General features: G+C 35.8%; 1 protein-coding gene and 2 long non-coding RNA genes across 3 annotated transcripts in view; 1 reads left to right on the top strand and 2 right to left on the bottom strand.

Moving 5' to 3' along the window:
• The window catches only part of LOC125234272 (acetylcholine receptor subunit alpha-like 1), a 475,879-nt gene that overhangs the window by 63,374 nt on the left and 397,860 nt on the right, over nt 1-14,645 (bottom strand). The gene's annotated exons all lie outside the window — the stretch shown is intronic.
• On the bottom strand, nt 7,044-11,018 carry LOC125234273. The gene is made up of 4 exons (XR_007177962.1): nt 10,885-11,018; nt 10,302-10,487; nt 9,532-9,643; nt 7,044-7,346 (listed from the first exon to the last, which is right to left on the bottom strand). It is a non-coding gene; the product is annotated as an uncharacterized LOC125234273 (long non-coding RNA).
• Nucleotides 13,121-14,354, top strand: LOC125234274. Its single transcript, XR_007177963.1, has 3 exons — nt 13,121-13,460; nt 13,786-13,846; nt 13,925-14,354. It is a non-coding gene; the product is annotated as an uncharacterized LOC125234274 (long non-coding RNA).

Below are 14,645 nucleotides of genomic sequence, written 5' to 3'. Positions count from 1 at the left end.
AACATTACGTACACTTTGTTTTATTGTAAATTATTAATTTTCTGTATTTACATTACAATTAGGGAACAAATCAAATTATTTTATTGAATATTTTTCGATTTGTTTTTTTTTTTTTTTCAAGTAGTCACACTAGTTCACACTACTATATATAAATTATAAATTTAAATAGATATCATACACGAAAGAAAAAACGACAGGGCCCACCAGGGGCCACTGGTGGCTGAGCCGGGAATCGAACCCGGGTCTTCAGCTTACGCGGCTAACGTCCTTACCACTAGACCACTCGCCCGCCCCCGGGTGGCGCCCCCGGCTATATTTAAATTTTATTTAAATTTATAATTTCTTTATTTACATTAATTATCGCCTAGCCAACTTACTCCGAAGATGGGGTAGGTTAACTAAGAGTCTGGAGTTTAGAAAATCGAATAGATACGTGTTATAATTGCAAACAAATACTTGCGTCAAAAATAAAGGGTTTAGAGACCCGAATAGTTCTTCTATCTGTAACAACAATTATTTTCATTACAAACATCAAAGATATATGAGCTGAAGCCAAAAGTTAGTCAACTATCCCCGGTCTCCCCTAACCTACTTTTTAGGGTTCCGTAGTCAACTAGGAACCCTTATAGTTTCGCCATGTCTGTCTGTCCGTCCGTCCGTCCGTCCGTTAGCACTAGAAAGCTGAAATTTGGTACCAATATGTATATCAATCACGCCAACAAAGTGCAAAAATAAAAAATGGAAAAAAAATGTTTTATTAGGGTACCCCCCCTACATGTAAAGTGGGGGCTGATATTTTTTTTCATTTCAACCCCAACGTGTGATATATTGTTGGATAGGTATTTAAAAATAAATTAGGGTTTACTAAGATCGTTTTTTGATAATATTAATATTTTCGGAAATAATCGCTCCTAAAGGAAAAAAGTGCGTCCCCCCCCTAACTTTTGAACCATATGTTTAAAAAATATGAAAAAAATCACAAAAGTACAACTTTATAAAGACTTTCTAGGAAAATTATTTTGAACTTGATAGGTTCAGTAGTTTTTGAGAAAAATATGAAAAACTACGGAACCCTACACTGAGCGTGGCCCGACACGCTCTTGGCCGGTTTTTATTAAATGTAGTCTAACATGTCTACCTATTACATAATATTATGTTGAAAATGTCTGTTTGTTAATAAATAATTATAACAGATTTTTATAGTATTTTCTTACTTTTACCAGGGGCGGCTCACTCCGCGCTTTTATCGCCGCGCTACATGTACATGTCGGCGGCCGCGAATTCGCGGCCCATTCAGTGGTGACGACTTTCGCGCCGCGCAATAAAATTCAATGTCGCCTGCTCGCGTGCGGTCCGTTTGTTAATGCAGGTAAAAAATTAGAATGGCGGCATTTTGTGGACATCAAAGGAGTGAGCCTTCTGTACTTGTACTATTATACATTCTGTGCTTTTACCTCTGTGCGAGGCTAGCGGTCTCATATGGTACCAGCAATCATTCCAAAAACCGAAGGTCACACATTTTTTTACTCAAATATTGTTACCTTTAGTCAAATAAACCATAGATATATTTAAAGAACTACAAACATTGGATTTAACAAAAAACACTCACTCAATGGGGCTAAGTATCTTGATTGTGTACACTTATGAGGACACCGTGAATCAATATACATTTTAAATAAAGAATAACGATTAAATGGCGGTATGGTCTCAGTCGTTGGAGGTATACATACAGTACCTGTACAAGATAAAATATACTACTGTGTATAATGTATAATACAAACTATGCCAAGCATAACCAAATAAGGATGTAATTCTGAAAATAAGTGATTGAAATAAACAATTTGGTAGTTATGTTGTTTTATTTTATATGTATTCAAGGAGATGAAGAATACAGGTATGCTATGTGCAAATTTCTTTTTTGATGATTTTTAATTGCAAGAATCCATTTGACCTCAATGGTCTGGAATCCAATTAAAATCGTAGGCAAGCTCGGGTGCCAAGTAAATGATATTATAAGATTAGGAATAATAGGAATGCATCCTTATAATTAACGTAACTAAGAAAACACCGTGTAGAATATTCATATGTCCTGAGAGAATCTGTATCTCTCTCAGTTTTTCTCACTCAGAAGGTGGATCTTCAACACGTCTCGGGTAGTCCGGCGGTTCCTCTTTCTGCAGCCAAGATGAAAGCGAAACCTTGTCCTGATTGTTGACATTTAACTGAAAGTTTAAAGAAATTTAGTAGGTAGTAAAATCACGTTTTTAAAACAAAGATGTCAAATCAGGTAAACAGCTGAACATAAAAAAATCTCTTTAATCGAACTGAAAGAGAGAGAGGCTTTATAACAACAAAAATAGGGTGTGAAATTATTGAGGAATTCGATACGACTGGACGATAATTTCAAGAACAGAGGATTGAGGCCCAAATTAATAAATAGTTATGACTTATGAATGCTAATTGTTACCAGAACTGGTTTCAGATAATACGTATGTTGTCCCATAAACATAGTAAAAAATCTAGGTATTAGGAACCCTTTTACTCAAAAACTGTCCGTAGTTGAAGCTGTAGACAGATCCTTAGTCATTAACATATTATCTTCATCAATTTTCACAGCTAGGTAGTACCTATCTAGTACGTATAGAGTACCTATCTCTGCTGACATTAGAATCCCCTTAGTCAAAGTCCAATCCATCAGAAAGGTATTAATTTTATTTATTATTTTAAGCTAAGCGCAGTTTAGTCAAGACTAATTTAAAACTGTAAATTAAACATAAACGCACTGGCTAGCTCAAACTAACGTACAAGGTAAATCAACTGATGATTATTTAATTTTACATTTTGTCAGAGTTTCGTTTCCTTTCAACCCCTTATTTGCCAAGTCTGGCATAGAAACATGAGTAGTTTCATGCGCTCTGCCTACCTCTTTATGGGATACAGGCTGATTGTATGTATATTTGTAAATATTATTTTATGTAAACTTTATTGCACAATTCATTAAAAAAGTACAAAATTCGAACTTATTTACTGACAAATTTTATGTGATAGATCAGTAAAAAACCTGAAGCTGTAAAAACAACCTAACAAAACCATCATATTTAGAATAAAACTGATGTAATATAAAACAAAATTAAAGTTTTTGAAATATAGAACGTTAACTAAGGTTTTTTTAGCAAAGTTATTTTTTAATCTTTAGTATAGTATGATTTAGGGGAGTGTACAAGTTTGTAATGGGGTGGCAACGCGCATGTGACACTCTTTGAGTTGCAGGCGTCCATAGGTTACGGTAACCGCTTTCCATCAGGCGGACCGTATGCTTGTTTGCCACCGACATAGTATAAAAAAAAAAAACCTAAATTATTTAGTTAAATTGATAACCAAGGTACAAATTTTGTTTAGTTTTTTTTTATATTGTGAGATGTGTATCATAACCTAGAGGAACTACACTGTTCAGTTTTATAAATAGTGGCTAAAAATTAGTGGAAATTAATATATGAAATAAAAGTTTATCATAATACAGACTTAGGTATATACCTACGCTTACTTTGTACCTTATGCTCGTTTAGCATGTCGTGTACTGGATATAATGAACTAATAAATATTATGCATTGTTTGTATAAAATCCTTTAACTGATGGTATCTGAAATAAAAACTAAGGTACACAGTAAATATAGACTAACTTAAAAATAACCAAATAATCCACCAAAATGAATTCCCACGGGAAGTACGAGTAATTAGTCAACTATGCCTATTACATCAATATTACTCGCTAAATTCTTTGGCCAAGGAATGGACCAAGCCTAGGGTTTCCTAGTACTATCGAAGAGGACCTTCTTTATATATTATCTCAAGTAACTCTCTAACTTCACCATACCAGTCCAGTCTACTACATATTAGTAATGATCAATCCTTCTAAGTAGTACTAGTACCTATCAAATACCAGAAGCGATGTTATGCCTTATCGTATACTCCTTATGCTAAGAAATGATGATTGTTACACGTCGTCCTGTAGAAACAAACCCATTCGTTGTTTGTGAAATTTCTTAAAAATATTTATTAACATGTAAATATTTGTCTCTTAACTATTTAAAAACGCACTATAGAATAAATAGCTTTTTGGTTTTTCACCGGGCAAGTTGCCCAGAGATTCCTTGTACTTACTTACTTACTTTTACAGACATGATTTATGTTTTAGTTATGAAGATGACGGTTAATGCAGTACAAGGATATTTTCCATACCATCTTCGATTCCTATTTCTATATACCTCTATATAGAAAAAAATGGAGTAGGTATATATAATTGGTCGCTTATCTACCTAACAAATAAATAAAAAGTGGTAACGGTTCGGGAATCAGCAGATATCACATACGTCAGTATACCACAGGTCGATATTCAAGTCTCTACACTTTTTATTGCATTTTTCTAAATACTCTCTCATCCGTCATTATCCGATGACATCACGGCGCTTTTTAGTGGCAAGGACGAACCTGTTTAGTCGGACCTGATTACAGTCTTCTAATCACATGTAAAAGCTACCACATAAGTACCATTCTTTAACACATGAGCTTCTTCTACTCCATGCTTTTAACATTGTGCTTAAAACTATAAACTTAAAACTATACATACATACATACAACATACATACAATCACGCCTGTATCCCATGAAGGGGTAGGCAGAGCACATAAAACTACTCAACTCCTCTACTTAAAACTATGTGTATATTAAAAGACGTAGTACCTTGAAGTTTCTGGGCCTTATAGTATTGTTCGAAAATAAATGAATATTCTATTTCGGAACACCTGAACCTTGCAAAAAAAATTTACCGGATTATCAAATGAAAGTAAGAAAACTAATTAACGTTTGCCTCCTAGATACCAAGACCTGTTCTCTGTCAAAAGAAAAAGGTACCCGTTCTAAATGTCTGCTTGTGTATTCGTGTAGTCCCGGCAGTGCTAAGTTGCCGAGGTACCGAACCCGTCCTTTACAGAATGATTTACATTCCTCACTGTTATAAAATTAAAAACGCATCCATTCTACTGTACGTAGAAAGCAAACTGGACTGTACTTAGAATCCGTGAATCCGGACATATTAAACTTGGGTACCCGGACCTTGATAACACGGACCTAGCCACAAATCCGGATTTATATAACACTACATAAAAGCGAGCCAGGCACCTCATACACGAAACGCACATGCGACTGCGATCGATACTGAAGAAATAATAAACTTTAATGTTTAGAGACACATGAAATGATGACGACCGGTCTGGCCTAGCGCGTAGTGACCCTGCTACGCCGCGGTCCCGGGTTCGAATCCCGATAAGGGCATTTATTTGTGTAATGAACACAGATATTTGTTCCTGAGTCATGGATGTTTTCTATGTATATATTTATATAATTAAGTATATCGTCGTCGCCTAGCACCCATAGTACAAGCTTTGCTTAGTTTGGGGCCAGGTTGATCTGTGTAAGGTATCCCCCAATATTTATTATTTATTTATTTATTTACATACACACAAACGCATAAATGAGCAAATCCCTAACATGAGCTATGTGTCACTGAAGGGCTCCTAATCGGATCATCATCAGCAGTTCTTTCATCAATCTCTTAACACGAGCTATGCGTTTTTGAGGAGTTCCGTTCTGATCATCATCAGTTCCGCTTCGTCAAATGTAAGTCCTTGTCCTTATTCATAATCCAAAACATTAGAGAGACTTTGGTGATAATACAAAAGTCACTACAAGTGTGCCGTTCAAATTTGAGAAGTTTCCTTGATCTTTCATGGATTGGTATCCAAAAGAGATCACCAAAACTCCAGCATGATCGAAATCTGACTTGAAACCTCAAAGTGCTTAAAAAACTTAACTCGTTAAATTCGTCGTTGAAGAGTTCCGCTCTGATCATCATAAACTGTTCCACTTCACCATATGTGACTGTTTTGAATGGAAATGCATGATGTTCTAATAAAACACAAAATTCACTATATATTATGCGCCTTTCAGACTTTAGGAGTTTTCTCGATTTCTCCAGAATCCAATTATCAGAACTGGCTTTCAATAATATGTACATACACTAAAAAAAATCGAAACCTGTCTACTTATTGATAATTAAAACCCGTTAAGCAAGCAGAACTTGCGGTAACATTGCTCAATGCTACATCTGGGAGCTTGAAACTTACAATTGCAACGTTGCAATGTTTGGGCAACGTTTGAGCCATATTGATGTTAAACGCTTTCGGCCGCGCTGTAGATAAACCCTGTAAGTTTCCCAGATCGGATTTTTACAACTTTCTATAACTTTGAATAGCAATGTTGCTGATACATTGAAATATCAACTTACTAGAAAGTTACGACGAAAACTTTTAAGAAGTTCATTTTTGTACATTGCAACAATAGCACATTATGCAACTTGTACGTAACTTACACGCTATTCATTACGGCAATGTTGCATTTACAATACACCAAAAAGTTTAAAGTTGTAAATTGTATCAACTTTTCACCGGTACCTTTTAATAAGTTACAAATGTAACATTGCTTTAATAACTCTAGTGAAGTTCCTTGTAAGTTACTCTTGTAATGTACCTAAAAGTTGCATTTGGTATGTTGTGTCAACGAATCACTGGCAACTTGTTCGTTTAGTGAAATAATAATATTGCTAGCATTTCCTAGATGCATGTTTTGTGCAAGCCACTCGTGAACCGTTCACACAATATTTCATAGGGATGTTTCAGGGAAGTTGATTTTTGTGGTTGATAGGATGTCACAAATTAACTGCACGCAAGGTGCTCTGCAAGCTGCGCGCGGACCGCCGCGGCTGTCGAGAACTCGCTAGTTTCGATCGCGAGTGAATTGGAACAAGCTAGATTCTCTCCAAAAACCGAAAGTCTGCTCGACAGGTTTGCGACGGTCCGTGTGCAGCTTAATACTTCCAAACATAATTTTAATGATTATGTATGATCAAAATAACTAGAAACGAAAAAGTCAAACTTAAAAAATACCACACACAAAAATCATTGATGTGTAAAACAAAAACATGGATATACAGACAACATAATTATTTTATTTGAAGTTTTTTCTTCAGGCCGGAAAAACATCACCATACTAATGAAAAGTGATACCTATGTATAGTTATGTAGTGTTACACATTTGAATTGAACGTATGTTACCATAATACACACAAACACTATTTTAAAACACTGCGTGAAAACTACGACGGTTAAGAGCCCACAGGACCCGAGCTCCTTCTCATATTTGAGGAGAATACACCCGTCGCGTTGAAGAGGCGTCACTTAGGCCGTTCGCATATGCACCTACTCAAATCCTCCTCGCCTCAGGTGACATACCTGCAAAAATTTAAATTCATTCAATCTGTAATTTTGATTGCACACGTGAAACATGAGTTTGCAGCTGATGAGATGAAGGACTTATGATATTTTGTATGATTAAACGTATTGATTATTATTATGATTTGCCTGAGCGCTCTTTGAGCTCGCAACCTGCACAGTCTTCAATATGTCTGCACGATTTCTTAGAAACTGAAACTGATAAAAGTCTTCAAGACGTGGAGACTTTGCAAGTGTGGTTTTGTACAGGCAAGTTTCAGTACTAGAAATATTTTATACCATACAAAATTACAAATGAAGCATCAGATAATTATAAGAAACACATTGGCAGAAGTTATTTTTTAATCAAATTGCTATTGAATATGTCTGATAGAAATATATTAAGTAGGGTGCATTGTGGTAATTCCGAAAGTCGTCTAATTTCTAAAGTCACAGAAAAATCACCATTATTTCCATCATATCAAGATTCCCCTTTTTAAATTACCTGAGCATTTCTGTGCTTCGAAATTACCCCAATGCACACCAAATGAGTTGACCGTGACGTCACTAAACACGAATTCGAATCGGCGAAATTGGGTTTAAAAATATGGCAGATTATTTTTAAACCCAATTTCTATTTAAGAAGTCGCATTGAAATTTATAATGAATGAGTTGACCGTGACGTCAGTCGACACGTTTTTATGTATGCGTAATATCACCCTTCGATCTTCTTTTGTTTCAGACTTATTCACGAAAATGTAAAAAATAATCAAGGTAATTTTTAAACTGTGATATTACATAAACCAAACCAAGTAAGCGAGAGTAACCAAATAAAGTCAGAATTAGAGATGGGCCGAATATTCGGTAAATATTCGGTATTCGGCATATTCGGCAAGTTTTTCAATGTTCGTTTTCGGCCGAATAATTCGGTTGCATTGCCGAATATTTACCGAATAAACAAAGTACATAACTAATGAAGATCTTACGTATTCCATTCGATAATAAGCTCCTATTTTAGTAGCTTTCTAAGGAACTACTAAAAAGAGATAATTCACTATGCGTCAAAATATAAATACAAAGTTGAAAAAACCGTAGTTTAAGACTTGAGTAGAGTTCAGAGTTGTTTTAACTAAGTTTTAGTTAAATCCACTAAATCGTAAGAACATATGTAGTTCTAGTGACATTATCCATCATTTAATAGTTTTAATCTTAACTTCCGTTATCCTCCATCCTCCACAACCATTATCCATCATTTAATAGTTTTAATCTTAACATCCGCTTTCTAAATATGGCGTAACCGAATATTCGGCCGAATGTTCGGTTCGGTAAGAGCTGAACCGAATGTTCGGCCGAATATTCGTATTCGGCAAAGTCCATATTCGGCCCATCTCTAGTCAAAATGAAAGAACATGAAATGGAGTACATAACAGCAGAGGCTGGTCCATACAAGCCGATTCCCACCGGCTTGCCTAAAATTGATTACTAGGAAAGTACATACCTAATGTTAAGGTCAGGTTCCTTTTTGCTCAGTGTTGCCTAGCAGAAATTTTCACCAGCCCCACTGATACATAATGCATATTTTTAGACATTCATATTCTTCTATTTCTATTCTCGAACCACTCGCTTCGCTCGTGGTTCAACTATAGGATCCTTTCACTTGCTCGTTTTTCAATTCCACACTCGGCGTTAAAATACAACTTTGCCCCCTTGTATAACAAATAACAATAACTATTATTTTTCTCATCCAAGTTCAAGGATATGAATGACTGTAAAAATATGCATTATTGGGGAATGGAATGGGGTTTCCATTTCATGCTTTCTCATTCTGATTTTATTTGGAAACAAAAGAAGATCGAAGGCTGATATTACGCATAAAGTGTACTTAGGGCCTGTCACTAATGCACCTCAAATTACAACCAAATCCCTTGCAGGGGCCAATCTTCTTAGAGCCTGCTAGACGCTTTATGTATATCACTTTTATTTTCTGAAATTAACTCTTTTCCTTATGGGGCCAATAATTCTTTAAATTTAGTAACCCGTGATTTCCGCGCAAAATGTTTGCGAACTAACAGTTTTAGTTTTGCTTCGTCAATCTCCTGGCTCTCGTTATCACTACTGGTACTGTCATTGTCCGACATTTTGTATTTACTGAATAAAAATACATAAATAAATAAATGAAGAGAAGGGTAACAATGTGCAAGCTAACCAAATTCCACCGGGGCGAAGCAAGGAGGCGACACTGTCGAGCTGACACGTGGGTCTCCAGTCGGAGAACAGCCCGTGGCAGTAGCAGAGCGCTGCGCCACAAATACAACCATCTGAAATATTCGGTGCGTGGGATAAAGCAAGTGCGAATGCAATTACAGCAAATGCGCAAAATGTTGGTTAATGAGGTGCAGAAACAGTGAATTAGAAAACCCAGGAAAATTTATGAACACATACATAATTAGCAATTAAATGCTAATGAAATTTAAACAAATCTCTTGGGTTAATTAATCTGAGCTAGGACTACCAAAGGGTTAAGTGGGACTATTTAGGTGACGTTTTTATACTTGTCACACAATGAAACACAAAATAAACATTGTAGACAAGATACAAATATTGCACCCTCGACGGCTTTTAATTGTCAAGTTGAAATAATAGACAACCACAACTGACTAAATACCTAAATTAATCTATGCTTAACTGCGCCTTAAATGTCTGACAGAGGCACAAAAATATTCAATAAATCTAACTAATTGTGTACCTGTAAGTATTGGTAAATTAGAAGCAAATAAAATTATACTTATTATTTTTAAATCTTTACGTTTGCTATAATAGTTAGGCAGACTTCTCTACATATACGTACCGTTTATGTGTGGCTTGTGGCGGAGGCTTTATAATGCCTAATCCACGAACTCACGACACTATTCACAACAAATCGAAAAGGGGTGCAAGGAAATCAAAGTAGAGGTATAAATAGAATGGGCAACTTACTTTGTTAACTTCGAGATAGATCCGCCGCATCACATGGACCAGCGATGTTCACCTCGCCCGATGATAGTGCAGGAACAGGGATAGCTTCTTATAGGTCCGTTGCGGATTTCACTGGTCATTGCTCGCAGGCCGGGTCTTGTTGCTGGTTGCCAACTTGTCCAAGATGAAGCAGCAACAAAAACAACCCTGAACACAGTAAAAAGTTATATTAAATTGAATATTTAAAATAAAGTGCGTAATGCGCAGACGTTGGAGATGTGATGCGTGATGCGCGGGCGCGGCCGCGACGCTCTGAGCCGATGCTCGCCGTTCCCGCGACGCGACCCGGAATTGTCCTCCAAACGTATTCAGACTAAACTAAGTGAATTGAATTCATATTGTTTATTATATAAATACTAATTCATCCTTCACGATATACTTGTATTGTACTTAGCGGGGTACTTGTGTTGTAGGCTTCTTTCTGTAATAAACCAATTTTACACAAATCAACCTAGTCCCGCTGCCGCTGGCTGCCAGGCTCATTTGTTCACTATATATCACTGTGTTAATAATTCATGCATAATTAAAGAAACAAAATACTTACTGCATGATCATGGTCTTCAATGTGATCCATTTTTTGATACAGCACTTTATAACAGCAAGAACAGACACGCAACGCTCGAGACGAGAGGAAATGAAAGATGGCGACGGCAGGCAGTGTTGCCAGGTCCAATTTGAAAAAACAGGAGACACATGTCCTAAAAATCAGGAGAAATCAGGAGACATAATTTCTCCAAAGTCATAAATTGATGATATTATTCTTCTTTTAGTTTATTTTCACAATTATTTGTAACATCTACGTTAATTAAATATTTAAAAAAAATATGGTCAGTCAAATCTTGTCATTTAAAACTTGGTTCATAATACTATTACTATGACGTATTTAAGGCAGTGTTATGTACAGTACAGATGTAGTGCGAAAAGGTTTTCCTTCGTGTTTTTACGGAAAAATTCGTCATTGTCATGCTAGTTCAGACAGTTTCAGTACGTTTTGTACGTAAAAATAAGAAGGAAAGTATTTTTGCACTACATCTGTATTATTACTGCAATTTGCCGATTGCCGCCATACACTCACTTCGAGAAATTTGAATAGAATAGAATTTTAACACCATAATCGTGAACACTAAGAAATTTCTCACAAAGTCAGGAGATTTTCGGGAAAAATTAGGAGATATTTGGGAAAATCAGGAAGTTTTTGGTAAAAATCAGGAGATCAGGAATTCAGGAGATGCACCTCGAAATCAGGAGATCTCCTGATAAATCAGGAGATCTGGCAACACTGACGGCAGGACATCACGGACGGCGATCCGGGGTTGCCAACCAACTCTAATAATTTATTTTACATTTACACCTTTATCCGTAGTTATAATATGTACTCTGTGTCCGTAGTCAACTTTTTCGCTACAATGATTATAATAGTAGCACTTCCATTCCAAGTCGTTGCGAATTCGTTTATTTTGCTATATTTGGCTAAAAACGACTATGTGTGGAGGATTAACTTGTCTATATTTGCTGAAATACGCTTATTCGACCGCTTGTCAGTTTTTACTTTTCAAAGGACGTAGCATGAATATTTTGAGTTGGCATGCTAAGTGTGGATGTCGTGTTTGTGAATGTGATATCATAAATTAATATAACACGTGTCGATTTAAAACACTCCCTTCGGTCGTGTTTTAATTTATCGCCACTCGTTTCGAACTTCCTTTTTACGCACTTGTATCGTAATGTACTATTTTAGTACAGATGGTGTTTTTACGCACTAGTGTGAGAAGTGGTTCCATTATATTCCAGGTCGTATTGTACTGAAAAACATCGTACGACACACGTACGAAAAGGAAATTCGTAACTCGTGTTGATTTAGTGCCCTTCGGTCATGTTTAATTTATCGCCACTCGTTTCGAACTTCCTTTTTTATGCACTTGTATCGTATGTCCTATTTTGGTGTAAATCTGGTCCGCCTCTAAAATTCCTTCATAATATATTTTGGCCCCCAAAGAAAAAAGGTTCTGCACCACTGCTCTGTATAGTAAGTTTTATTTATATATTCTTAAAACTCGTAAAATGTGGATTTTAAGTTTATTATGGATATCAAGTTTTGCATTTGAATGTTACAAAATATTTAGGGTCTGTTTCACAATTTCCAAATAAATAATCAACAAATAAATAAATTAACTGCTATATAAAACTTCCCGTTAAAAACAGTTTGCGTTTCACAAACGTGAACTGTTTTTAATGGGAATAAATTATAAATTTACCCCAGTAAATTTATGTACCAGTTTGCTTGCTTATTGTAAGTTAGAGCTGGCAACATCGTAAAAATGTTTCGGTTTACGGAATATGTGAATTTTTTCACTTTACAAAATAAACTTTAAATGTATATTCTATTATATAACAATTATTAATGATACATTTTTTTTTATCGAGAACTTTTATGTGGATACAATCATATTCTTTGATGTGGATCGAAACAACTGTCAAAATGCGTTGCATTGCATTGTAGCTGGAAACAAATTATGAGACGCGACGCGTCCGCGGACGCATGGCCACTGCTGCGATGTAGAATCTACAGTGGCGTCTACATTGTAGATAAGATAATGAATATACTCGGAATTGTGCAAACTATCGGACGTAACGTAAGCCATGGACATGGCCTTGAGCGTTTGGTTTCAGACATAAAACCTGGCCGCCAGATGTTTTAAGACTGCAAGTCGCGGTCGTCAGCCACGTCCGTATGACGCGTCCCATAATTTGTTTCTAGCTTAATGCAAATGTCAAAGAAACTAGAAACTTAGAAAGTTTTAGCAACCGTTCGGTTGACTTTTATTGGGCATTTTTAGCGTGTGCGTGTTTCTTTTGAACTTCAGTTTGCCAATGCGCTTGAATCAGTGGCAAAGAGTATTATTAGTATATATCAGTGGACTGGGCTGCGGTGGTAGAACGCTCGAGGCACGATTGTCACAGGCTCGCGCAATCACTACTTAACATATTAGTTGACAAATTTAACACATGTTTTCCTATACTTACGTAAACAACCACAACAGCACAGGAGGGCTGAAGCCTCAGTGCAGCACCTGTTTTGACTCCCAGTGAGAATGAGTGACAGTCTGCCAAAGACAGTAGGTATGTTTATAAATTATTGCTTAGATTTATTTACAAACTAGCTTTTAGAAATAGACAAAAGTAGCCTATGACAGTCTCCATCCTTTCAACTATCTCCACTTAAAAAATTACGACAATTCGTCGCTCCGTTTTGCAGTGAAGGACGGACAAACAAACAGACACACACTTTCCCATTTATAATATTAGTATGGATTAATTAATAACATACAATACAACATTAAATTCAGACTTTCTATGTAACAGTTTTTTTCTACCTCTATGTTAACTGTGAATAACGTTTTATATATTTTTTATTTACTAATGTATTCATATTCTTCTGTTTCAGTTACTTGCAGTTTGCACAAATACCCTTCACATGATTGCAATAATGCAGATGAATCTAAGTGGTATGTACTTAATAATGTGTGTAACATATCAAGGAAGTTAACAATATTATTCTACATTGAATTTTATACCTGTTTCAGTATTGGTAACTTCACCATCCTGTGTAGCCGAAGAAGCACCTGTATGTCCACCAAAAACCAGAGCACATAATATATAAAAGAACAAGTACAGAAGGCTCACAGTCAACAACCTGTCAACGGACTGCATGTGACATTGAGTTCTATTGCGAAGCGAGAAGGTCATCAAACTATGGGCCGGGAACTCTTAGCCGCCGGAATGTATGAAAGAAATGTGGAGTGAGCCACCCCCGACAAGAGTTATTTTTTTATAATAATCAGATAGAACTGTCACAAATAGAAGAGTTAAAATTCACTGCAATTGATCAACCACAGATTTTGTATAAAAAAAATGCCTATGTGATTAATGTTGAGTGTATTCTGAATATTTTATGAAATACCTATATTTTTGTTTTATTTGTATAAATGATTGCATCTCTTCTAAATATACTGACTAGATGGCTTTCAATATCATTAAAATCAACCCTACCTTATAGTTATTCAAATTTACAAATTGGTAGCAAAAACATTATGCATGCAAGTACAGTTGGGGACAGCCAGAGTTAAATATTATAGGACGTTCTTCACAGATTTCTTTTTGTTGGACGTTTTTCTTTTAAATAAAAACTTTATTTAATGGTGAACGATTTGAAAGAATAACAATATGAAACCTAAAAAAATACCTAGAAATAACTACTTAACCCTTAAATGTACCTATGGTGATGTATCACACATTTGATGGCCT

The sequence above is a fragment of the Leguminivora glycinivorella genome, chromosome 15, assembly GCF_023078275.1.
Source record: "Leguminivora glycinivorella isolate SPB_JAAS2020 chromosome 15, LegGlyc_1.1, whole genome shotgun sequence".
NCBI lineage: Eukaryota > Metazoa > Arthropoda > Insecta > Lepidoptera > Tortricidae > Leguminivora > Leguminivora glycinivorella.
The sequence above is the reverse complement of the archived record's forward strand: the minus strand, read 5'-3'. Positions and strand labels throughout refer to the sequence as shown.